The sequence below is a fragment of the Manacus vitellinus genome, unplaced genomic scaffold, assembly GCF_001715985.3.
Source record: "Manacus vitellinus isolate BGI_N305 unplaced genomic scaffold, ASM171598v3 scaffold_1_pilon, whole genome shotgun sequence".
NCBI lineage: Eukaryota > Metazoa > Chordata > Aves > Passeriformes > Pipridae > Manacus > Manacus vitellinus.
Window position 1 is genome coordinate 9,892,586 of NW_021939396.1, and position 26,175 is coordinate 9,918,760.

A 26,175-nucleotide genomic window follows, 5' to 3' on the forward strand; every position below is an offset into this window, starting at 1 on the left:
GTTGTCAGCAAAGGAAAAAGGAAACTCCCAATCTTTGTCCTTTGCACTGTAATTGCATAAAGAAGCATAAGATGGTGAGCCAGTATGAAAAAAGGACTTTCAAAAACATACTGTGGTTTATGTGGAAACAGTAATATATAAGGGGCAGAGATTTGGTGGTCTGAATTGTGAATGACTTCCTCATCCCAGAAAACTACCCTTGCTGATATCATAATGAATACAGTAACAACCTTTTGTCCAAGAAATTTAGCAATGTCTGAAAGGCTCAAACCAGGCACAGATGAACAAAATTCCACTTTAATTTCCACTGTGATTCATCCAGAACGTCTGTAGTGCCAGAGTTTTATTCAAAGTTAAAAGAAATGTGCAATTTTTAAAAAAGCTTTCAGAAAAGTGTCTACCAAAGAAATAACACAAAAAATGTCATCATTCTTCGGATGATGAATGAGGAAAGCTAAAGGAAACAGACACAGCGACTTCAGTTATTGATCAGGGTTATAATACCATCTTCCCAATCTGAGATACTGGCAAGAAACTTTGTAATAGAGAAAACACAGCAAGACCAAGGAGAAAAGGTATTTGCTTCATCTTGGGAAAAAAAAAAAGGAAGTAAACTACAAATGTAGAAATTGACAAAAAGAGAAACAGAAACAAAAAAAAGAAACACCTTCAGTGGAAGGCTTTGGAAAACTCTATTTTAAACTTCATAAATTAAATAAGAAGTGTTAAATAAGTTGTTGCCATAGGCCACAACTGGTAGAACCAGATTCTGACAAGGAAAGGTAAATTTTCACTCTAAAACTGAACCTTCTTGGGTACAAATGAATAAAGAACAAATTTTAGCTCTCATCTGGAAAGAAAAGAAGGCAAAATGTTCCACTCTTATGGCTGCAGAGCAAAGCTGAATACTCTGATGTGAATAAACTACAGAGGTTTGAAAAAATGTGGTGAAGAAAGTATAATAGGTTCTCTTATTTTGAAGTTTCCTCCATTTTCAAAAACATGGTTTGTGGCACCTCCCATGTTTTTCTGGAGTTTCAGAATGTGAGGATCAGTGATGACACCCTTCTGTGGATTCCCAAACCTCATAGATGAAGAGTGGGGATGTGAGCCTTTGGTGGTAAGAAACAGCCCAGGGCAGACACCAAGCTTATTTTATATGACCTAGCAAGAAACTGGGAAAAATTGGTAGCAGCAACCTGTAGTCTGCCAGCATGCAAAGGAATGTCAGCAAAGTAAATTAAATCATGTGACATCTTCATACAGATTCAGCTAACTTGCAGTTAGGATTTGAACCCATTTGTTTAATCCTGAGCCAAGGATTTCGTATCCCAGACACCTCAGTCCAGATGCACCCTAAAACTGCAAAAAAAAAAGAAACTCCAACCTCAGACTTTTGCTTTCCCTTTCCAAACAAAGTTCTTGAGGCCATCCTTCTTATCTGCCATTTATAGAAAAGTAAAATAAATATGAATTATCTACATTTTCGCTGCTACTTTCAAACAATTATGTAAAAATAGCACCATTCTGACTCCTCCAGAGATACTTTTAAGGTTGCTTCTATAATCCGCAGAGATGAAAACAAGAATTTGATGCTGTTCTTTATTTTCAGCCCGTAAGACCCCATTGTAGCTCCAAGAGACAGAAAAAAAAAGAGTGTTTCTGTTAATTCTTGTCCATTGACCACTGATTTGCTCACTAATGTTCTGACAGATCCAGTTGAGCTTATCTGAAGAAGGAAAAACAGCTGGACAGCTGTCACTGAACTCATAATTTGTCATTCAGAGGTCAGAATTGAGTGTAATTCTGGCACTGCACTTTGAGTTTTTCATGGATTAATGTTTAAAGCCACAAATGAAGAAAATAAGTTCAGGTGGGTAATTGATCCTCTACTGCTGCACTTGTGAACTAAGTTGATTTTGGGAGTCACTGATTTCCCAGTACAATCCTATAAAGGAAGGTTTTCTTTCAAATCATCATAGTTATATCTGCTGTATTTGGATATTTGATATTTCAGTCAAGAATCTTTCTTTGATTACTAGGCACTGGCATTCATTCTATTTGGCCCTGAAAAAATAATTTTCCTTGATATGAAGAACCTCTTGAAAATAGCCTGTGACCTCAGTTTTTATGTAGTAGTTCCACTGACACTAATTAGAAATTATTGTCTGTGTCCCAGAAGATTCTAATTAACCCAGTGAGGACTTTACTTTTGCTGAGTTCACATGAAAAGTTTCCAGAACAGAGCCCAAAACCCCAAAATGTCCTATCAAAGACCTTTACAGAGAGGGTAATCAGACATTGGAATGGGCTGCCCAGGGAAGTGGTGGATTCTCCATCCCTGAAGGTTTTTAAGATGAGACTGGATGTGGCACTTAGTGCCATGGTCTAGTAACCACGGCAGTGTGGTTGGACTTGGTGATTTCAGAGGTCCCTTCCAACCTGGGTGATTTTATGATTCTACAGTTCTATGATATTAGAGGTCACAATCAATTGGAAAACAGAGTTCAGGTGTTCTAACTCTTCTATTCCTTTTGCTAAACCTTACAATGCATCTGGACCATCCCCATTTCACATCCTACTCTTGCATTAAGGTCTATGCAGCTTTAGTGTGGCTTTGGCAGAGTATCACAATAATGGACAACTTGAAATCTCTTTCATCTGGGTGATAAGGGACCAAGGGGAAGAGGCTTTGTGAAACAGGATCTGTGAGAAACAGCACCTACTTCTAGAATATGATTTACAAAAGCTCTTAACCTTGGTCTAACTGCTAAAGCAGTGGTAACCTCTTTAGCATGTGCAGTCAGGTCAGTGCTAAGACTTCCACCTGTCTTTCAGGAAAGATGCCCCTGTTTAAGTCGGTCACTTCATTATCCCTGGTTGATGGTTTGAAAGCCTCTGCAACTCTATTCTGTGTTTGCATTGAGCTGTACCTTTAAATTGAGGGGGAAAAGAATCACTTTTTCATAAGAAAGCAATAATCTCTCCAGCATTAGGAAGTATAAAGGAATAATTGTATAAATTGCAGCTGTCCAAAGTTGGCATTAACTTAAGTACTAGAGCTGATTGTTGGCATCTGCTCTTACCCACAAAAAGAGGAGCAGTTTTCGGGTCTTTTGAAGTTTGTGTATAAATCTGTCTTTCCACTCTTTAAAAGCAAACAGCCAGGACTACATTTGTAATAAGTCTCTAAATACATTTACTCAGCTTGACAACACCTCTGTTCATATTACCACTGCTGAAATTTGAGGGCAAGGGAGGAGGGAAATGGTGACAAGTTTTATCTTGCCAATTTTAAAATGAAAATTTGTCTCCATTTTGCAGCCAGCTCCAATTTGACATTCCAGGGAGCTCAGTCCAGATTAAAGCCAAGACAAATTCTCCTTTATTCCTTGTATGAGCTCAGCTGGAATTTCTCTGGGTAACTGTCCCTGCAGAGAGGCAGTTCAGCCAGTGAACCTGTGAACCTTACCTCTCTGTTGATTGAACCTCATAAAAATACGAAAAATATAACCAGAAGCCACATAAATAAGAGAAGCTTTTAAAGATTAGACAAACATTGATTATTTGGTATTTTGGGGTAAGACTCTAAACAACAGAATTGTTTGAAAAAATGTATTTCTATTTTACATATTTTGACGGCACTTTTTCATTCCAAGATAATTTGAAAAGTGTAAATCACAAAATAGAGTAGCATACTTTTCATTATAAAGACATCTTGAAGGATAGCTGATGACCAGCCTTTTGACAGTTTTTCATATCCCACTCTTTTTTGTTGCCAACATCACTTATTAGATTCTCTTTTTCACATTCCCAAGCATAAATATGGAGATAGATTGTAACCTATACACTTGCACACCTACATTTCAGAAATGTTAGCAATACTCGGAATTAAAAATCAAATTCTAATACATTAATTTCTCATTGTTTCTACTTTTTTGTTTTTGCTCAAAGCAGTTTGACATATTAACATGAAAAAGAGAGACTGTAATACTTTTTAAAAACCCATTAGTATCCTAATTTCTAATATATTCTGTGAAAGGAATAGAGAAAATTCTCTGAGATTTTTTTTTCTTACTAGAAAGATAACATAGCTGTCAAAATTATGATAACTCTGCATTTGTTCTTGTACTTTTGACCTTAGAATATATAAATTGATATTCTATTTTGACCCTTTCTGAAAAGAGAAACCTTCTTCTCTTCATTTTTGACAGAAATCTTCCCATAGTTTTGAACAGATGAAGACAAATGCAGAAGGGAAATAGGATCCATTCTAGCTAGATGAACAGATTAGACATCCATGTCAAACATTATTATAACCTATATGCTTCATAGACTGGATGTTAAATACTGCACAGACTCAAGTCAAGCATTACAAAACCAAAACTGTTTCTCAGCCCACTTACTTCTTCCTGCATGTTCTCAATGATTCAGTAATTAACAACACACTGAGACAACATTCGAAGCACTGCAATGATGCACAAAGTGCACAAAAAAAGAATTAATATATTTATAGGCTAAAATTTGCTGCAGCCATACGAACTTTTCATAATCAGGTTCTGCGTGAGGGGAGAGGACGCTTGCAGAAGTGAAACAAGTTCAGAAGCCAGACTGCAGATCTGCTTGCTCTCTCACTCTCTCCCTGCATGCAGCAACCACATTCCCTTATCAGCTTCTTAAAGCCCTGAGATTACTGGATCCTTACAAATATAAATCCATAGCTTCATGTGCCCTTCCCTTACTCTAGCAACAAATTTAAGAAGGAGTCCCTTCTACATAGTGTTCTTGAGGTATTTTGCTATTTCAGTGGTGTTTTCTGACCTCTTTGCCCCAGGAAGATAATAAAGGCGTACAAAGTTTTGGGCCAGCCCCTTGACACCAGCAAAGGTTTTCTCACACTTACTCTCCACTGCAAGTTTGTTGTGTTTTCCACTCTCTGGAGCAGTCCTTCCCCAAGACAGCTGCTTCATTGGCCAAAGTACAAAATGAGGGCTATTTTGGGGAGCCACCAGGATTGCATGGCTAAAATTTTATTGAGGAGGATTCAGGATGTGGCAGGATCCCTGTCCCCAGAAAAGAGGCCATCAGCACTGGGGAAGAATGACACAGCTCCGTAGAACTTGGTATGCTGGGACCTTCTGAGCCCATGTTCAGCCTCGGGTAGAGGTTGCTGTTGGGCTCTACCTGGGAGTCCCAAGTAAGAGCAATTACACATTTCACTGAAGACCAGGGCCTCAAGTCAATAACAGGCATACTAAGACTGGAACATTTTGGGGCCAACTGAGCAGAGCAAGAAGGTGAATGTTTAAAATTAATCAAATTTTCTTATTCCCCAGTAGATCAGGGTTTGCAATATGTTTCTCCCTCTTTCTCTCTGCTACTAAAGTACATGCACACATACTTCCTTCAATATCCCACCTGCATAAACAAAGTACTTCATGAGTGTGTTACAAGGATAAACTCAGCAGTGTTTAAGGGGTTGTCAGACCCTGTTAATGCAAGCACTGTGAGGGAGGCTGTGTGACATGACAAACTGAACTTTCGGAATCCCAGCATCTCAGCTCTATTCCAGCTTTACCACTAAGCCATGCCTCAGCTGCCCCACCTGTAAAAATGTGTGTAATCACACTGCCCCCTTCTCAGGACTGCTTTGATGCAACTCATTGTATAGGAAGAATGAGACATTATAAAATATAGAGTCACAGTTCCTGCTGCTTTCCCCCTGTATTTACACTGAGGAAAGCAGGAATTCTGTTCAAATTTTTCAAAAGAGTGGATGCTTACAAGTCTGGTACTGATAAAATATGGCCTGCTGGCTTAGCAAAACCACAGGAACAAAATGAAAAATCTGCTCATTTCATTTCCTGAGAACAAACACACAAAATGAATGTCACACATTTCAGTAACAATTGGTGTCTATGTAGTTCAGAGAAAAACTTCTGGTCCAAGGAGACAACAGATTTTATTATACAAATTAGGAACAGCAATTGCCTGCCAAGACAAAGGAGCACTGATCAGAACACGACACACAAAGAAGGAAGAAAGGAACTCTGATTTAACCTGCAGAATACTAAAATTATTTCTGGTCAGCTTGTGCTGTTGGGGAGCTTCGCCAAAATCCTCTCCGTTTGCATGGCTCAAGGAGATGAGATCCTCCATCAGCTCTGCAGTGACAGTGCTGGGGAAGCCATGTCCACCTGTCCTGGGAAGGAGTGGGCACCATACCTCAGCAGCAGCAGCCCCTTGGCTGTCCACCCTCCCCAAAACTGCCCTGGTCCCATTTTTGTGGGATACCTCTAAACATTCAATAAAAGCTGTTTGCTGTCCAATCTATATTTTTTTTTTTATGTTATCAGTATTGCAGAAAGAAAAGGTCAGATTATCTGTAAGAAGGTGACCAGCAGCAGGAGAAGCTGCCCTGCATGGAGCCTTGGCTCCAGAGGAAAGAATCCAGTTGGGAATGAGGTCAGCAGAGGTGAAACTTGTTAAATCTCCTATCTTGCTAAATCTTTGATCCACCCTTCTTGGTCTAACCATTGCCTAGTGGGAAAGGCAATGCCTTAAAGGAACTGAAGTGAATGGGAGATAGGAAACACAGGAAGTCGCGAAGGCACAGGAAAATATTGGGGGTGCTGGAAGAGCGCCTGCCCCTTTGCAGCATCCTGGGCTATTTAAAAACTTGCTGAGTTGTCGCATACCTGTACCAATTTTTACCTCAGTCAGCAACACCTGAAAACAGAAAAGGGCTTAGTGAGTATGTTTGGCCCAAGTATCTCCACCAGCTCCTCCCTGCTCCCCATGTACCTGGACAAAAAAATGTTCACCCGGAGTCTTCGCTGACACATGCTTTTACAGGTTTGAACACTCAGTGCTGCTCCAGTCCAAAGAAAGGTAAAAGGAAGCTATAATTCTACTTTGCCTCACTCCACTGCAAATCTAAAGTAGAGCCATTTGCCTAATTAAGTTTAAATAATGCACATTTTTTAACATTAAAATATAATCACCTCTGTTTTGAATAATATGGAGCATTCATTAGGCCAGTTTGGCTTTCAGGTGTTTGCTCTGCCACCTTGTTCAACCCTGATCCATCAACACCACATGTGAGTGGTATTTGGGTGCTCAGCTCCCCCAGTTCATGCGGATGCTTTTTACGATGTGTCATGTCCTTTCTGGCACCTGAGCAGGGAGCCCATCCACACACCACCTCAGCTCCTGTCACAGGATGCCAGGTCCTGCATGGGTAAGTATATAGTAACACAATACGGGCAAAAATGTCACCATAGCACACACCTCTGGTTTTAAAGGCAAGAAAATTTTCCACTTAATTCTTTGCAAGAAAAAGGTGAGGAGCAAGACAGGGTGCTACTGAGCCAGCATGAAATCCGTTTCTCCCTGTCATATACAGATAAATGTTACTTTTTAACTACAACATGGTTTAGCCATTTTGCAGCCTTTGCTTGAAAACTAAATTCCTCTTCTCTCATGGTCATATAGGTATGCCTTGTTTTGCAATGGACCTTTTCCTAACAGGTTTGATGTCTTCAGAAAATTTAGCTCACCATTTTGGTGAAACACATTTGGAAGGAATTTCCTTCTGTTTCTTAACACTGAGCAACAGAGCCTCTAAAATGCCTATAGAGAGCACATTTTCCTGGGGCTGCAGGGAATGAGTCACTCCAGATAGACGTCAGATCAAATACAGCAAGTAATCAGTGAGCTGGCACCAACTGGCCTAAGAAAATAGCATTTCACTTGTCAGTCTCCCTGTACCTACCTGCAACAATAATTTTCAGGGTGCTATTCAGCAAGGGGATAGACCATCCCCTGCTGTGTTCCTGCTTCAAAGTTGTACAAATTAGCAGGAAATAGATTGCTGTGCATTGAGAGAGGCCTTTCTGGGCTTTCTCCCACACGGCACTGAGCGCTCTGGCTCAAGGCCATGCTGTGGCTAAAGCGCCAATGCTCCACTGGCCTGTGTGGGTACCAGTGGGAGTCTGCCTTGGAATGTTGGGCCTCAAGGACTCATCTTTTAAACACCATTTTAAAAAGCATTTAGGCACCTAACCATATTCTGCAGATTTAATTACTGTATAAATCACATCGGTGCAGTAACCTCAGAGTGGTGGGATGGGAAAGAATGTCCCTCAGCTCCAAAACAGAGCAAAGTCATTTACTTCTGCATTTTGCTTGCAGTTGCTTGAAAGGGTGAGACATGAACTCTCATAAATGGTGTTCCCTTGGTGCCCAGCTCTGCCATCCACACGTGACAGGTCACAGTGAAGTTTAGGGAAGTAACTTGATGACTCTGCTCCAATGTCCCCATCTGCAAAAAGGGGTTGTTCCAAGGTTCTGCTGGCCCATTAAAAGTGTGTGCAGCTCTGAGTGAAGAAAGTGATGATGAAGAGAAAACTGCATATGTTGAAGTTCGGGTTTCACTATTTCTGTACTTTTAACAGAATTAATTTTTGTATTTTATTTTGCCAATTCTGCACATCCCAAAACTGCTAGCCACTAATGGCTAAATGCTACTTGGGGAGAAGAGGATAAATTGTGAATGAAGTTGTCTGTGCTTTGTTCCCAACTGAAGGAGCAGTATAACTCAAAAAAGACCTTACTAAGAAATGAAATCATTTTCTCAACCTTCTCTGTGAGCCATACTGAAGCATGGCAATTTTCCTTTCTGGTCAATAGTTATGGAACTTTCATGTGTTTTGGTTCATATTTATAATCTGAAACAGAGATAGAATATAAATATAAAAATAATTTTGTTCTAATTTAAAAAATGCAGAAATAATTTTTTTTATCTTTAAATTACCTCCATTAAAGTTACCTCAAGATCCATTGCAAAGATGTAGTAATTATTAGTTTAATTATTAACATCTCTCAGCAAGCTAATTAGTTGGGCACCAAATGAAAACCATTTTTGCCTGAGGTCTAGAGACGCTAAACCAGAAGATTATTTTAATATTTCAGGTTAAATATTCAAGGTAGAAGAATTTCTGCTTCTGGAATCATGAGTTATTTCATTGCTCAAAAAGAATTTAGAAAAGACAAAATAAAAATCAAACAAAAATGATGAAAATTGGCCCACACCCTAACTTTAGGCACTGCTAAAAGATGGATATATCACCTTCCCCTCTCCTTGATGGTGGCTATGCTTGTTGATTTTCCAACTAAAGGCCTCACCAGCACAAACATGTTGTGTCACTGTCTGAATGGACATAGAGGGGACAAATCATCCAGATTTCTTATCATTGCACCTTCACCAGTGATATACTGAACCCTGTGACTCCCTCTGGAACAGAGGACACAGTATCCTGCAGGATGAAACTGCTGGGGATTCATCTGTAACCATCAGCAGGGATTAGATGAACTGGGCTGTGGTGGAGCAGCCTTTGGAGTTTGTGGGCTGCTTTGCCCTGGGTAGGAAGGACACCTCACAGCAGACAGACAATGCCACGTGTAAAAGAGACCACAAGTAACTCCTCAGACCAGCCAAGACCCTTGGTCAGTGAGGGACAGAAGTGTCCATCCTTCCAGGTCCCACTTCACCCTCCTCTCCCACGTCAGGACTCCAAATGTTACACATTGCCCTACTTTATCTATCTGGCCCCTTCAGCCATGTTCTGCATGAGGGGTCAGCTGTAGTGCAGCAAGACTGTCTCCCACTCTCTCCATTGCCGTGGGGAGTGAAAGAGCCACAACCCACACACATCCTACAGGCCCAGCTCATCCCTGTCTCTCTCATTGCAAAATACAGTATGAGGATGTTTGCTCAGTGGTACTGGGAGAAGAACCCTGTCAGGGTCACAGGCATAGCCTTGGGAAAAGCAAAGAGGCACAAGCTTTTATCATTCAAAACCCTACATATTACCCCTCTTGCTACAGGAAATTCAGATGCTTGCCCAGAGGTCTCATATTCTCATTTTGTTAAAATGAGGAAAGCACATGTTATTTAATTCTTGTTTTACATACATGCCTGAGCAGCCCAGAAAGGCTCTGCCTCACTGCTGTAGCAGCCAGCTTTGCAGGGTGGTGGCTGTCCTGCAATAGCAGGGGACATCACAGGGCAAGCCTGGGCCACGTAGCCTCATCCATCACCATTGCAGGCAGCAGTCACAGTCATTTGTCTCAGAAACGTACCTAACACCATCCCTCAAACATGATGGCACAGACACTGTTCTGTGCCTGCTCAGTGGGAGGCCAACAGAGAACCCTCTCATGTCTATCCAGCACAAAAGTCTTTTCAAGGCTGTTGTTTTCCCTGTTGTGCTATGAAAGATAACAGCTTCATACAAAAACAAACAGGTTTGCAAACTCTTCCTGGGTGCTAACATCATACTGATGTAATATACCTGGGGTTTGATGCAATGCAGCTTTTTAGCAAATAGACACTCTCTGCTCACACCTCCCCTGATACAAATTCTTTTTCATGGAAACAGCTAAACTGATTTTCTTCTTTTTAACAACTCAAATTAACTAAGTTTAAAAATGACCCTCTAGTCAAAAATTAAAGCATCAAAATATTTAATTGAAATATAGGAATATATCCCTTCCTTGCCAGCTGTTACTGATGGAAATGAGTCAAAAACTACAAATGGGCTTAAGGAAAGATGATGATAATTTTATAAAACAACACATGTACTAAGGTAATAGGACAGGCATACAACATAAATTAAAGCAACCAGAGAGTATTCCCCCATTCTCCTCCTCGGTGTTGAATGTGGACAGAAACAAGTTTTTGGGGCCAAGGAATGAGAAAGCAAGAGGATTCAGACAGCAACCCCACCACACCCTCTGCCCTCCTGCAGTCCTGACTCTCACATGCCCACTCTCAGCAAGCTGCTCAAGCTCCCAGCACAGCTCCTGCTGGGTACCACTTGCCAAAGCTGTGCTGGGAGAATAGGAGTGGCTTAGCTGCAGTTTGTGTTGTGGCTGCCCATGCTGGGACAAGATAAGTGGTTTGTCGAGGGGATGTTTCCCCTCCCTTTTAGTCTCTGACCATGTATCAGAGTGCCAGGACTTGAAAAGCTGTTAGTTCACCACGATGAGATACTCACCCTGAGCATGATTAATCAAAGTGATTGGAGCAAAGTAGTAGACAAATGCCCACATTAAAACTTAGGAAGCAGGAGAGAGTCTGTGCAGAGACCAGATCTCTGACCTGTTTTAAACCCTACAGTTGGGCTTTCTTTTCAAAACAGTCCGCAGTCCAATCCCCACGGTGAGTCTCACAGACTCTCTGGCCTGATTATTGCCCAATCAAACTGAAAAGACTGACCGAGTACTCTGGATATTCAATTTCACTTGCAGCATGGTAGCGCTTTATCCGCGGAGCTCAGCTATCCCATTTCCAAGTATCTCTCATAGAATTACAATGGTATTCAAATAGGTCTATGCAAGACTGCAATTGTTATAAGTTTATAATTTTAAATCAAAACAAGATTAGTCCCTTATTTCTCAGAGTCAAAACGCAATTATGATTAGGTACAACGAGTGTCCAGATAAAATGCTGAATAAAATTTGGGATATTAGTTGATCAAATAATGTTCCTTTCAGTCTGCAATCCTTATAAATAAAGTTCATAAATAAAAAAAACAGTTAAGCTTACCTTTAAACAAACATGAAAATAAAAGAAAATGGTGTGGCTTCCTATATACAGCTTTTACTGACAGCACGTGAGCATTTTTCCCATATTTCTTTAAAAGACAAACAATGTACATTTTAAATGGAAGGAAAGATTATTTTTAATTGGATTTGTGATGTGCAAGGGAGACTCTTCGTCATAAGAATAACAAGTTTAGGAAGCTTCATTTACATCTGAAATGCTTCAGGATCCTTTGTGATCTAACAGTGATGATCAAATCAAACCCTACGAAGAGATAAATTGCGTGCAACTTACAAGCATTATGCCCACAACTGGGTGTTTGGATTCCTTCTGAGCTATGTGCATTTTAGCAAGACCATCTGGACGTTGCCAAACTGATTCTGAAGAGAGAAATACGTAGCAATAAAGCAGAGACTTATAAATAGTAACTTGCCTGCTATCCAAGCTGCATGTTAGGGCTCCCTTGTTTGCTGCACTCCTGTTTCAGAGCATACAGTGTAAGAATTAGTCAGGCTGTACCTGTACACCCAGCAAAACAAGGGTTGGTAGGTTAGATGTGGAACCAGAGCTGGGAGTGGTGTGGTGTGGAGGAGTAGTGATAGTGATCCTAGGGTTTTGCTTTGGGAGCAGAGGGTAGGGTTGTGGACAGTGTTATCTGAGAGCTGAGGAGGAGGAGGAGGGAGTGCAGGAGGCCAACATTGCCCGGATTTCTCACACATCTGGTGCCTCTCAGTCACATGCAGTTTTGTAAGTGGCAAAATAAAGCAACAGCACTTGGCCATCCCTAAAACCCCAGAGGATTAGCAGTGTAAGAGGAATTTAATCTCTTGATGGGCCTAAGCAACATTTCAGTTTATGCCATTCAGAGGGTTCTTAATGTTGCTGGCAGCCCAGCAGTGGTGAGAGGCCCCAGTGAGCTTCCCAGATGGGGAGTGTCTCTGATATACCAGAGGGATTAACTTTGGCTCCAAAGACCTTCCAAGCTAATGGATAGGAGGGTTATGCAGCGGAGCAGTGTCTGGCACAATACCATCTTGTTTGACCCTAGAGCAGTCCCTACTTGACTACCCACTTCTCTCATGAGTAATCACACCTGTGCTTGACTAGGAGCTCTCTTCAGTAATTTGAACAATGTTAGTCTCCACCATTCACACAGGCTTAGGAAAAGAATACTTAGAAGCATTAAATCTCAGTCATCTTCTTCATCCAAAGACAATGGACATTGGTAAAGCTTTGATAATTAAATATCTTTGATCTGTCTGTGACATCTGCCTTCTATTTCATAAGCCTTTGGTATGCCAGCAGATAGACTAGCAATTGTATGTATATGTGTATATATGGACATTCATACATACACATATATGCGTACACTAAAGCTCCTTTGTCTTTCAGTGTCTTACAGGAAAGAAAAAGCACCTGACTACTACGTCTATCATACTGCTTATCTGGTCCTGAATTCAAAATTAATGAGGAAACACTTTATTGCTGTCACTGGTCGTTGAGCCACCAAATCTGCATACACACAGCCTGGCACTCTTTCCCACTAAGTGCAAAGGAGGAGTCAGTAACTACTAAGCAGAACTAGCTGTCTTCAAGGGTCCTGTGGGCCCATTTAACCCTATGGACCACAACTCCTACAGCACTCTTGGATTACTTTGCTGTTACTGTATTACAAGTGTACTGAGTAACCACAGAGTAAAGATTCTGAGACAGCTGTTGAGTGGACTGAAAAACTATCTTGATCTACAGGTAAACAAGGGAATTTCTGCTTGGGTCATATCTCACTCCAATTTTTTTCTGTTGAGCTTAATCTATAGGAGTCAGTGGAAACAGGAAATTTTCAGCAAAGCAATTTGAAGTCTCTCACAAAGGGACAGGGAAAAGGAAAAGCATTAAGTTTCTTTCTCCCGACTTAAAGTCTAAAGGTGTCCTAACTGAAGTAAATAACTATTCCACTTATTTCAGGAGCAGAACCATTCTCGTGCATTGAAATCACAAAAAATCCGAAGTGCCTCAGTTATCAAGTATATTCCCACCGTGTAGAGCATTCTAGTAGCATAACAGACTATCGGGTGGATAGAAGTGTAATTGATTCTGTTTGCATGCACAGATGACTCCTCATCATCAGAGATATGTAACATATCTCATGGCTAGGTTTCGTGAACAAAGGTTTGGGAAGGGCTCTACCCACACTTGTTACAAGTGCGCTGGTGGCTAAAAAGGCCAATACGAGATAGACACGTCTGGTTGCAAAAGGCACAACAGAAAGACTCCTTAGGTGGTATATTCTGCAAGACACGATTCTTTCTGCATTGTCTTTTCTCCTCGAGAGTGATCCTGTGTGCTTTCTCAAAAGCATCTGCGACGTTATAGATGGTGTGTCTCCAGACCTCCTGATTGGAGGCCAGAGTAGACCAGTTATGTTGATCAATATGGCCACGACTGAGATGTTGTTCCAGGGAGTCCTTGTATCTTCTCTTTGGGGCTCCTCTCTTGCTGCAGCCGGTGGCAAGTTCACCATAAAGCAAGATCTTAGGGAGGCGGGGGTCCTTCATCCTGGAGACGTGCCCTGCCCAGCATCTTCCACTAGACCTATTGTTCAAAGCCCCATCCAACCTGGCCTGGGACACTTCCAGGGATGGTGCATCCACAACTGAATCATTTAAGTTGGAAAAGACATCTAAGGTCATTGAGTCCAACCTCTGGCTGATCACCATCCTGTTAAGTAGACCAGAGCACGAAATGCTGCATCTCTGGGCAGTCCATTCCAATGCTTAACAACCCTTTCATAACATACAATTTCCAATCTTAAAATGAACCACCTCCATTGACCTTGACTTCTAGGACTAAATAATGCTTTGCAGTGGACAGAGGGATGAAGACCATCGTTTTAATGGGAATGAAGCCTGTGTACCCCTATGCGGTTGCGAGCTATGCTGGCGATGGTATGTAACATTTAATGGAGAAAGAAACCCAAGATATCCAAAAAAGCAGTTGCCTCTTTGGATACTTGAGAGCAGGGAGAGAATAAAAAGGATGACAAAGAAAACTCCTTAGTCAAGATTTTAATAAATATTGCACAAATTAATTAGAAATTCCAAGCGCTCATACAAGAAAAAAGTTGTTCCCCCTTGATTAAACATACATTACTGCTGGAGGTGTCTGAGGGGTCTTTCTGTCATAGCACTTGAATCCAGTGTTTGATCTTCCTCCCTGAATTTAAACTCACATGCTGACAATTCCTTGCCTTTTCAATTTTTAAGTGTGTCTCTTGTTCTCCTTTTTAAAGAAAAGGTCAGTGCTTTTCACTTAAGTAATGTCATTAAGAAATCAAACCTCATTTTTTCAGCTTGTGTAGCTGAGCAACTGAAAGGCACAACCTCCATTTACCTCACTCCCACATTTTGAACACAAGGAAAAAAAATATGAATGCAGATAATCACAGGCAATGAAGAGTAATTTCTAGTAGTCTGTCTCCAGGATTGTTCCCTATAGCATATTTTCCAACTTTTTTTCCGATCATTTTAAATTACTCATTTAATAAGCTAACTGTTCCTTCTTTTCCTAGGGGAGACTGTTTTGCAGTGCAAGATGTTCATGTTATGAGGGTCTCTCTGTTTAACTTATCCCATTATTCCTAGTTATGTATTCTAATATCAATCTACCTGACTACCTTTTCAGCATCCTGCAGCCTGTTTCTTTGTGTTTCTGTCAATACAATAAACTGATTTTGCACCAAACAAAGAACTATAATTGTTATTAGTTTCCCCACCTCTCTACCTATTCCATCCAGGAGGTTTTATTTAATGTCATGTACAGTACCAGCTTATTCTCATGATAAAATGTGGCTGGTTTTTTTAAATATATGAAGAAAATATTGTTTGCAAAATCAATGTCAGTTTAATATATTGTGCTGCTTTCTGGTTAGCATGTGAGTCCTTCTCTTTAAAAAGCAAGACAGCTTTTCCCCAGTCACGAAATTAGGAAATTTTGCACCAATAAGTAATATTCAAATTGAGCAATGATTTTGAAAGAGGGAGGGCCACTTCAGTTAAGGTTTATTGCTTTTTCTTCAGCTCAGATTTGTAGTCAGAAGCCAGGACTGAACAGAAATGTTTTTAGTTTTGATGCAATGACCTTTTGGACTGTAGATCCCTTGGAGAATTTGAAACAGAGTAAGACTTTAGAGTATGGCTTGGGGTTAATTGTTGTTAGGTACACTTTCAGCCTGTGGTTAATTCAAGGTCCCCAAATCCTGTCATAATGTTCCCTTTATGATCATGCTGATGTTCTCTTTCATGAGCAAAAAGAGATTTGGACCTAGGGTACAAACTACATTGAGCTATGCCATATTCCAGCTGCTTCACACATTCTTAACTCATGTTTGATGTGAGTTTACAGGATGCTGAGGGCATTTTTTAGAAATGACCAGTCATGCCAGTTGATAGCATGACCATATCTGAGTGAAAAATTGTCTCCTCCTGGGAAATACCTTGGAATGTTTCTGTTTAGTTCAGCAAATAACATCAAAATATACAGGAGTTGAATTTCTGTTCACTTCAGTAATGTGATATTCTACTGCTGACAGCCTCCCTGGATGGCTTGTAGTCAACTTTCCAATCCAATAAACCTACGATATGGGCATAAAAATGAAGCAGAGTCAGATAACCATAAATGAGAGAGCTCTGCCAAGGAAACTGAGAAAGCACTGTGCAGGACCTAACGATATAAAATAGACTGGCAAAAGAGAAATTAAATAGACCTGAGATGCAGGAATTTTCCCAGTCAATACCTCTATCACATTTTCACTCCCTGTGAAAGCCTTTCTTTTTGTTCCTCAAGGCCAGAAAGATCTACTGGAATATGAGGGAGATCGCTTCTGTGAAAGTTAATGGTCTTAATCCCATCACCTGATTCACTTGAAATTGCACCCATTGTTTGAATCATTCAAGGGCAGATTTACAGGGCAGAACTTTGTCATCATACAAGAGGTGACAAATTTTAATGATATTCAGCAAAATATTTCCCCTCTTCTCCCATTCCTTGTGAATGCTGGCCCCACCTATGTTTCCTTGTGCTGTCTTCTCTAATTCCTTTTTGGCTGAAGTGCTGGAAAGGCTGACTGGTGCCCAAGATTTCCACTTTGCCTGAACGAACAGTGCTTCTAGCACAGGTACCTCCACCCAGACCAGCAAGCACAAAGCCCACAGGCATGTGCAGAGAAAGGTTGCTCATTCTCATCAGAGAATGGGAATAATAAGAAAAAAATGTAAGAAAAAACAAGAAAAATTAGTTCTTGTATTTTCTTCTTAGTACAAGTTCTGCATTTGAGATCTCCTGAGATACCACTACGGTGTGCTGAGGATAAATATCATGCAGATAAACAATGGCAATGGAATGATTTTTTTCTGCAATTGAATTAGTTGCCTAGGCTGAAAAGAAATATGTTACCTTCTGACAAAAACTGATTAAATCCATGAAGACTTGATAAACCAGCACTGAAAAGGCTATTGTTTGACAAAGTAGTACTCTGAAAGCAGGCAAGTATGGTACAAACACAAAACAAACTCACCTCTTCTTGAAACCAGAAATGCCATGTTTCTGTGAGGTATGTCACCCAGTCTGATTTCAGCTGGCATAAATCACTGCCATTTTACCAATAGCAAATGGAAATAATCTCAGTTACTTCCTTTCAACAGAACTATGCCCCAACTTCACATCACATTGGATTAGATGTAATGAAAAGGCATGGATTTACCTTGAATTTTAATATAGCCTGAGAGCTACTTTTAAAGATCAGCTGGAACCCAGTTGCCCAGACTGGACTCTATAATCTCACACACAAATTCACAAGTATTGTGAGACACATACCCATATCTCTTCCCCCTATATGTACAGTCAGACATTATATTTATTTACTGTGTGTGCCTGAGAATTAGGACTGCAGCACAACTAAACACAATGACAAGCTGTGTTGTTGTTGTTATGAGGTAAAAAGTTGTTATGAGTCGTCTCTGCATGAAAACAAGCTGCTCTAGGATCCGAGTTTCTTCCCAAACTGTAGTAGTGGTAAGATATCCTTTCAGATACCTACAGAGTTGAACACTGAGTGTATAAGGACTACATTATATAAACAGAAGTTTCCAAAAGATTTAGAGATTAGCCTTTATCACCCATAGCTCACTACATCCAGTCTAGGCTTCCCGTAAAATGCCACCTGAGGAAAGCACCATGCAACAATCAAAATGCATCCCTTCATAGTAAGAGAAATAGTAAATTAGAACAGTAAAATGCTTCACTTAATGCTGAGCTTGCATTTTTAATCTTTCTCAGTAATCTGTCCAACTCCACTTGGAGTTAAACAAAAGTAAAGGAAACCCATGCTCTCCTATGCAGTCTCTGCTGCAAACCTATCTCATCTCCTACAAAGAGACAACAAAGACAGATTCAGTTTTGTCTTAATGTGAAGCCTATTGCCCCTAAGTCAAATTCATAAGAAAGGCTTCGAGCGAAAGCACAAATTGATGTCAAACTTAGTGGTTCCTCAAAGCCTTAGAGTCTTTAAATTTGGAAGGTTCAGAGATCAGCCAAAAGGAAGAGCAGGGAAACAGCTCTTGTTCCCCAGCCAACAGAGCACTTCTGCGTGCCCCGTTCTCACCTTGCATAGTGCAAACAGGAGCAGCTCCAGGAGACTCAGTGGATGGACTCCATCAGCATAAAACACTCTCATAGAGTCTAATATGCCATCATTTTCACAGTCATCATTACAGATAAAAAACCCTGGCAAAAGGGGGAGCAGAGGCCTGAAGTAATGAAGGACACATGGCCATCAAAATACTTCAACCTCACAACTCCTACAGACACCTCAAGTCTTTGGTGGATCATAAGACCCCTTGTACATTGGTATACACTGTTAGTAAGTGATGTAGTTAACACATTTCATGTGCAGAGGTGTTAATTTTGTTAATGTTTTTTTGTTCTACTCACATTTAATCAAATAAGAGTCATAATATGTTACTAATGTTCAGTTCCCCTAGATTTTGATAAATATTTTTCTTTTGCAAACAGCTGATGTCTGCAGTGAACTGAGTGCTGTATAAAAGCTGTATGAAGATCTGCCTTGCACTCCAAGGACTTGAGAGGTAAAAAGAGGAAAGGGATAACAGCAAGTAAACAACAAACTACTGGGACCTAAGCAGAAAAAACCGTGTCTTGCAGAATATGCCATCTAAGGAGTCTTTCTGCTGTGCCTTTTGCAATCAGATATGTCTACCTCGTATTGGCCTCATAAGCCACCAGCATGCCTGTAACAAATGTGGATAGAGCCTTCCTAAATCTTTGTTCACAAAGCCTAGCCATGATATGATGATGATAACTGTGGCCTAAAACTTGCAACTAACCAGGCACTGATAACACAAACTGTTAGAAACACAATAGACTTGTTGAGACTGGAAGGTGACATATTTCGTACTGATACAGGGACACAGTGTTTCTTACCAATTTCAATTCACCTCTCTTTGGCACAGGATATCATCAAGGTTGAGAGCTTCGCAGGAATCAAAAAGATGCAAGATCGTATACAAGTATCAAGAATGGGCAGAATTATAGTAGCAAACCCTAAAGAAAAAGAAAAGAAAAAAAAAAAAAAAAGAGAAAAGACAGAAAAGGAAGACCTGCAAAGCCTCCTACCTCCAGGCTTAAATGAATTTTCCACCCATGGAAACTGAGAGAAAACTTCTCAAAGGTTAATTTTCAAATTGCCACTAGCTGTGAAACTTCTTGTCTCCCCTTTTGAAGCAGCTGGTGCTGTCTGCTGCCAGCTGCAGAAGACTGGCCTTCATCAACCTTGGGTTTGACCTGCTCTGGCAATTCTCCTTGTTGTATATATTGCAAGTGGAAAAAAAATCTGCTGTCACACAAGAAACCACAGACAAATATGTTCTAAAAGACAAGGTTATCCTTTTCTCTTTCCTCAGTGAAGGCTTGGAAATACAGCTGTTTATATCTGGGATTTTCAAACATCCCAAATGTTTAGAAAGTAATGTATGACACCAAGAAGTCTGATAAAAACAAGTTCTATTCATCTTGTACATAACAGCACAACAAGGGGATATTTAATAAAAAAATATGAGTGCAATGAACAGAATTTGAAATTGCCTTAAAATCTCATCTCCACTTCCATGATTAATCAATTTCAGCAGCCGTTTATTGCTTAATGCACAGCACATCAACAGAGATTATTGCTGAAACAACAATTCCTCTTAGTCAATCCTAGCAGGGGCTGAAATTTTCCAGAGCAAAACAAATTATTCACACTGACGGGCCAATGATTGTCTGTAGAGAAGGACAGGTAACAGAATCTTTTTCAAAGACAAACATAACACATATTTTGGACCACTAAATGTGTCAAATATGTTATCTTCTTTCAACTTTGTAAAACACCAATGCAGCAGTTCCTAAATGCACTGTGACTTGCTAATTCTCCTGAAACAGAGGATAATTATATTAACAAGTGACAGAACAGATATTATTTTCCTAGCTATGAGAAATGCAGCTCTAAGGCTCATAAATACACTTCTGAAACCTCTAGCTGAAATCCTTGCCTCATTACCCACAGCTACTTTCTGTACATGACTCTTTTATTCTGAATATGCATTTTAAACACCAGATCTGCATCATTTGGTGGAAACTGGGATAGTTCCTCTGATTTCAATAGAGCTATGCCAAACTGTATTGCCTATAGATCCAGCCAGGAAAGTAAAAAGAGAGATGAGACATAACTACTGTTTTAAGCATTTAGAAGAAGGTTTAAACACTTAATGTTAGGAAAAGAAAAAAGCCAGAGGGAAGGATCCAGATACAAAGCTGATTTTTCTCTCTCAGGCCTCTTTTTATACAGTGGCAAGCAGGTAGCCCCAGACCTATATTACCCATCTGTCTCAACCTTTCCTAGACGGAGCATTTTGCAGGAGGATGCCAGGGTCCTGTGGATGTGAAAGTCTGTCTTACGTACCCACTCCAGGAATAAAGTGGATGACTCAGAGTGCAGATGGAGACTTTGAGCAAATCAGAAGAAACTTCACTACAGAAAATATCAGCAACAATTTTGGTCCATACCACAGAAATTAGGCTCTTGACAAATATTTGTTAAGAAAAACGTATTTCCATTTATTTTCATCAGTGTCTTTCTCTACCTTCTGTACTAAACATTGATTATTCTCTGCAGCTTTCACAACATCTGCTTCTGGCAACTCCTGTGCTACCTGCATGGTAACAGAAATCTTGCCATACTAGGCCTTGAAGGGTTTATTAATTCTGGAGCTGTTCACCGACAGAAACACTTTTAAGTACCATAAAAGTTGTGTATGCTCTTTAGAGAGAGTGCAATGGCAATCCCTTATTGTATATATAAAGAAAACACTTTTCTTTAAGAAAAGCAGTAAATACCATCTCTTTCTTTGTTATGAGAAACAGATCCTTGAAGAGACTGTTTTTGATGAGTGTCCCCAGCTGTGGATTTGTAGCCTGTGAAAAATGGGGGAGAGCACAGACATGTAAATGCAGTTAGTGCAGCCTCCTGACAGGTATGAGGAATTCAGTCTGCTTGATGGGGTTTGCTCCTTTTGAGAGATACACTCTAAAACACAGACTTCTCTGTAGTATAATTACTCTTTTTGGCTGCAATTATTATTACCAAAAAGGATGAGTTTCAAAAAATGCTATGCAGAGAAAAGTCTATAGCATCTTCACCATGGGTAAGTTTGTGTAAGGTCCATAGTGAGTGTTGCCCCCATGGTCAGTGCTTATAACAGAGCCCACATAACACAGTATAACCATAGTAAAAAGCAAACCCAAATATCTTCGTGTGACTGGTACGAAAATTGCCCCCTCCTGCAGGATGTGCTTACAGATGGCTTTGCAAGGCCCTGTTTCAGCCCTGACTGATTAAAGCAGGTGCTCATCTTTGTGCCAAGAAGAGTGTCCATTGTTTGCCTTATAATACCAAAAAGGTTATTCAGGTCTGAAAACAAAGGTGAACAATGGCTCTTCAGAGGGCCAAGCAGCTGCAAAACAGGAGGTTATCATATGCCAGGGCACATCAAATCTACCATAGTTCTGTAATGGATCCCAGGACCCAGTTCTCAGGACTGTACTGCCATAGGGGACAAATCTCCCAGTCACTACAACCAGCTGACTGTACAGTATCATTCACATCATACAGTACATATCCTACACACACAAACACATGCTCAGCATGCATTTATAAAATCTCAAACACTATTTCTGGGAAATATTCACGTATCTCCTCCACTACACTCCCGTCGTTTAAAAACCTTCAACAACAGTTAAAGCAAAGATCCTGGGAACTGACTTGCTGAAGAAGACCACACAAAACTGAAAAATGACCAACACAGAGCCCACCTGCTCACAAATCAGGCAGCCTTGTCTTGAGTCAAAGTCAAGATAAGACTCTGCAAATGCAGTGCTCACCTTGGGAAGTAATGAGAAACACAGGTGTCCATCCAAACTCAAGCATCTCTGCCAAAGGCTCTGGATTTTCAGGGAAATACAACCCAATGCCACCAAACAACAACAGTGTGAGCTCATATTTAGTCATGACCACAAGCAGAGCCAGGAGTGACATATGCACTTCTGAGCCTCCCTGCAACTTGTCCAGAGAGTGATGTATTCCATGGAGCACCTGTCTGACTCACCTTTCCCAGCACAACAGTGACTGATATTCCTGGATTACTTTATCTTGACACATTTTATGTCGAATAACATTAGGTACACCTGTAGTTCATCATACTCAGTGCTGTAGCTGTTCCTGATACTCTTGCTTTGAAGTAAAATAGTAGGAAACCAGCAGGAACATTTTGTCCCAAGAGGATGAGTTACTTTGCCTTTTCTTTTATTCAAATCCTTTCCTGCAGCTCAGAGGAGCTTTACAAATGAAAAAGAATAAAGAACAGGTACTAAATTCTATTGGAAGCATGGATAACATTACCTAACAGCAGTCCTGTATTAAGCTGTTCTTTTCAAAGACAGGGGATTGTACTGGGCCTAAGTGGGAGATGGGGTTAATTTTCTTCATAGCAACTTGTATGGTGTTGTGGTTTAGATTTGTGACCAAAACAATACCAATAACAGACAAATGTTTTATCCATTGCTGAACATTGCTGTTTCTTACTCTGCTGCCCACCCTTGGTGGGGGCAGCACAGTAGGCTGGGCAGGGACATAATGAGGCAGATGACCCAAACTAGCCAAAGAGATATCCATGGTATATATGTGTCATGCTCAGCAACTTAAAAAAAAAAAAAAAAAAAAGAGAGAGAGAAGGAGATTTAGGGAGGTTGCACATCTTTTGCTCTTTTGCTCAGGAATTAGCTGTGCATCGTGCTACCCGTGGGAGGTGGTGAGTGATGGCCTCTGCATAGCTTGTTTTGTTTTGCTTGCTTTCTTCTTCCGTTTCTCCTGTGATTTTTAGGTTGGGGGGTTTTCGTGTGGTTTTTTTGTTTGTTTTTTTTTAATCTTGAGCCATGAGTTTTCTCACTTTTTATCTTCCTTTTCTCTCCCTTCCTTCCCACTGGGACTTCAGTTTGAAGACAGGGAGGGAGGGAGCAGCTATGTGGTGCTTAGTTGCCTGTTGGTGTTAATTCACAAAAAGGCTTGTAACTAAAAACTTTTCATAGCTTACAGCCTTCTGTCACTGGGTAATGCCTGTGACCAGTGGACCACGCTGTCACTGGCCCTTGGCAGGTGTGCAAATGAATGTGGAAGGGCTACAGCAGTGACCTCCTTCTCTCCCGGTGGGTACCGTGCCACAGCCAATGCTTTCCCTAATTGCAACTGCAAGGTAGAGGGGGAGGCTAATTGCTGGGCTCCAGCCCTTCTCCTGCATACAGCTGAAGAAAGCACAAGGCCTGTGGTTTCAAGCTCAAAGCAGCTGAGGATTCATGAACAGATTTGAGGAAGACTGAGATGAATGCTACACTCGGTGAGTTTTCTCATTATGTCACCAGTGTACTATTATGCAGTATTTTCACTCAAAATCCAGTTCCCAGCATCCTGTGACTAAATGAGAAATATTTTCTTCTCGTTAAGAAGAGAAAGTTTCTAGAGCTTAAGGTCAGGCAGAAAAGGCAGAAAATACAAGGCTCACAAAATATCAACCAAGATCAGCAACTCATTTCTCTGTGACGACATTCTATTATTGACGTCAGAAAATAAAGAAGAACCTGGGAACAGTCTCATACAAATCAGGGCATAAAAAAGATGGTGGGCTCAAAAGCCCAGCTGCAGCATGGTCAACAAACAAGAAGAGTTGGAAGCAGTTGTGCAGCAGGAAAACCATGACAGAACTGCCAACACAGGAACTGTGGTGGTTTGAGACCCCCAAAAATCCAATTCCTGAGTCCAAGCTCCCCTCCCACAACTCACCCCAGTGTGAGAGGGGTTTTCCAGACACAACACAAGACTCAATATGGGGGGAAGGGAATTATATTACAATCACTACACAAATAAATATTATAATACATTATATACATAATCTTAACTATCTCTCCTATGACAAAGCAGTATTTACATTGGATCAAATCTCTTTTCCCTCAAATAAAAGTTCAGAAGGGAAGAAGGAAAGATACTTTCCACCTTTAGGGTAGCAGTCTCTTCTCCTCAATGCAGCAGCTGTAGCTTGGAGTGTTGTAGCTGGATCTCTCTCTCCATTACACGCAAGGGAGGTCTCCTCTCACCCCTCTCGGCCCTTCGACTCCAAGCGAAGGCCTCTCTCCCGTGGACTGCGATAACAGGGACAGGCTTGCTTTACCACATCATATCATGGAGTGTAAGACCCCCATGAAGGTCCCTTCCTCAAGGGGTTGAGTTCCCTTGAGTCAGAACATTTAGGACAGCTTTCAGTTCAGTCCTTGCCCTAAGTGTTCTATCAGAGCTCCTTTACTCTGTCTCAGTCTACCAGCTTGGTAGCAGCAGGGGGAGGCAAGGCCCTCCTCCACATTCCATCTGGCCGTCCCAGTCCAGCTTCCAGGATGTCTGAGCTTCTTAGCTCCAATCTCTCTCTGCTGCATGTTGTATTTTAGGACTTCCATCCAGTAGGAGTCCACTCCCTCCTCTTAGGAGAGGTCTCAAAAGGGTTTGGGGGGTTTGGTTCAGTTCTTACCCCCAAAACTGTCTTTGTTGAGCTTTCTCTGCTCTGTTGCCGGCTCTCTCTCTCTCCTTGCAGGATATCTCTCTGCATTGCTGCATGCCTTCTTTGCTGCTTCCCTCTTATCTCTTTTGGCTTTCAACCATAGCCTTCCACTCAGCACTGCCTCTGCCGCCTCTTTTCTGTCTTCTGCTGCCCACTCACAGTGGAGAAATTCCCCCAGCTTTTCTAGTCACAGAACTCAGTCCAGTTTAACACTGTTTCCGAGTTTCTATGACCCCAGCCAGGGGCTGGGGGGCCGTGGCCCCCCAGTGGGGCTCTTAGCCCCCTCTCTCACTCCTCGTGGTCTCAAAACATGGCCACTTCTTCTCCAACTACCTCATCATCCTTCTTTTCTGGTCTGGTGTGATATGTTTAAATTTTGCAGGGGTGCTGATTGGGTCAACACCAAGAGAGACACCACTCCCTCGGGGGTTACCATTTTTTTTAACTCAGGAACATGTCGGGATAACTCACACAACTGGAGTGCTTCAGTGGATGTGTACAAACTCTTTAGAATGGACAGACGAGGAAGGAGAGCAGATGGTGCAGCCCTGTATGTTAGAGAGTGTTTTGCCTGTCTAGAGCTTGATGATGGGGATGATCACAAAGCAGATATCACAGGGGGATTCTGCCACCTAACCATGATGAAGAGACAGATGAAATATTTTATTAGAAGCTGGAAGAAGTGTTACAATCGCTGGCCCTTTTTCTTGTGGGGGACTTAGGCTTGCCAGATGTCTGCTGAAAATACAACACAACAGAGAGCAAGCAGTCCAGAAGGTTCCTGGAGTGTGTGAAAGAGAATTTCCTAACAAAGCTAGAGAGGGAGGAAACTAAAGGATGTGCCCCTCTGAGTCTGCTGTTTGTGAACAGAAAAGGGCAGGTGGGTGGCGCAATGGTTGGAAACTGTCTTGGGCAAAATGATCATGAAATTATAGAATTTTCAGTTCTTTAAGAAATAAGGAGGGATGTCAGCAGAATTGCAGTTTTCTGCAGGAAAAAATCTTCACCAAAATGGTTGTGAAGCCCTGAAACAGACTGCTCAGGGACATGGTTGAGTCACCTTCTCTAGAAGTATTTAAAAGATCTGTGAATGTTTCTAGGCATAGATGTGTTGCTTAGGGACATAGTTTAGTGGCAGTGCTAAGTTAATGGTTGGACTTTATGATCCTAAAGGTCTTTTCCAATCTAAACAATTCCATGATTAACAACCTGACAGATGAAAGGTCAATCTTGTGATCTTGGAGGAGAAGTGAGGAGGGCAGAGAAATGGCTCCCAAGTGCTTTGAGCTGGAAATAAAGTCGGACACTGGTCCTTCACTCCCATCCTATGTCTTTGTTGGAGGACGGTGATCATCTGGC

At 41.1% G+C, this 26,175-nt stretch overlaps 1 long non-coding RNA gene across 1 annotated transcript; it reads left to right on the forward strand.

The window, feature by feature from the left end:
- The first annotated feature begins 2,503 nt into the window (after positions 1 to 2,503).
- LOC108640578 lies at positions 2,504 to 13,188 on the forward strand. The gene is made up of 3 exons (XR_001921275.1): positions 2,504 to 2,594; positions 6,357 to 6,465; positions 13,001 to 13,188. It is a non-coding gene; the product is annotated as an uncharacterized LOC108640578 (long non-coding RNA).
- Positions 13,189 to 26,175: the final 12,987 nt, after the last annotated feature.